Here is a 913-nt window from a genome sequence, read left to right on the forward strand (position 1 = left end):
AAAGTAGACATCCAGGGCTTTCCAGCAATATATAATAGTCCATACTTTATTCGAAGATTGACGACGTAACTTGGCGTTAAATGCCAAGTACACGCTGCTGTCTGGAGTTAAACGCCAGAAAAACGTCATGATCCGGAGTTGAACGCCCAAAACACGTCATAACCTGGAGTTTGACACCAAGAAATGCCTTAGCTCGTGGAATGATCAAGCTCAGCCCAAGCATACACCAAGTGGGCCCCGAAAGTGGATTTATGCATCAATTACTTACTCATATAAACCCTAGTAGCTAGTCTAGTATATATAGGACATTTATCTATTGTATTAGACATCTTTGATCTCAGTTTTGTATTATTCTTCATCTTAAGAGGCTATTGATCACGTTAGGGGGGCTGGCCATTCGGCCATGCCTGAACCTCTTTTACTTATGTATTTTCAACGGTGGAGTTTCTGCACACCATAGATTAAGGGTGTGGAGCTCCGCTGTACCTCAAGTATTAATGAAATTCTATCTTCTTTTATTCAAATCTCTATCTTATTCTTATTCCAAGATATTCATTCGTACCCAAGAACATGATGAATGTTATGAGTCAGATTACCCTCATTATCATTCTCACTTATGAACGCGCGTGATTGACAACCACTTCCGTTCTACATGCAACAGAGCTTGAATGCGTATCTCTTAGATTCCCCAACAGAATCTTCGTGGTATAAGCTAGATAGATGGCGGCATTTATGAGGATCCGGAAAGTCTCACCTTGTCTGTGGTATTCCGAGTAGGATTCCAGTAATGAATGACTGTGACGTGCTTCAAACTTGTAACCTGCTGGGCGTTAGTGACAGACGCAAAAGAGGGATTCTATTCCAGTAGGAGCAGGAACCAACCGGTGATTAGCCGTACTGTGACAGAGTGCGT

This window comes from Arachis duranensis, chromosome 2 (genome assembly GCF_000817695.3).
Source record: "Arachis duranensis cultivar V14167 chromosome 2, aradu.V14167.gnm2.J7QH, whole genome shotgun sequence".
NCBI lineage: Eukaryota > Viridiplantae > Streptophyta > Magnoliopsida > Fabales > Fabaceae > Arachis > Arachis duranensis.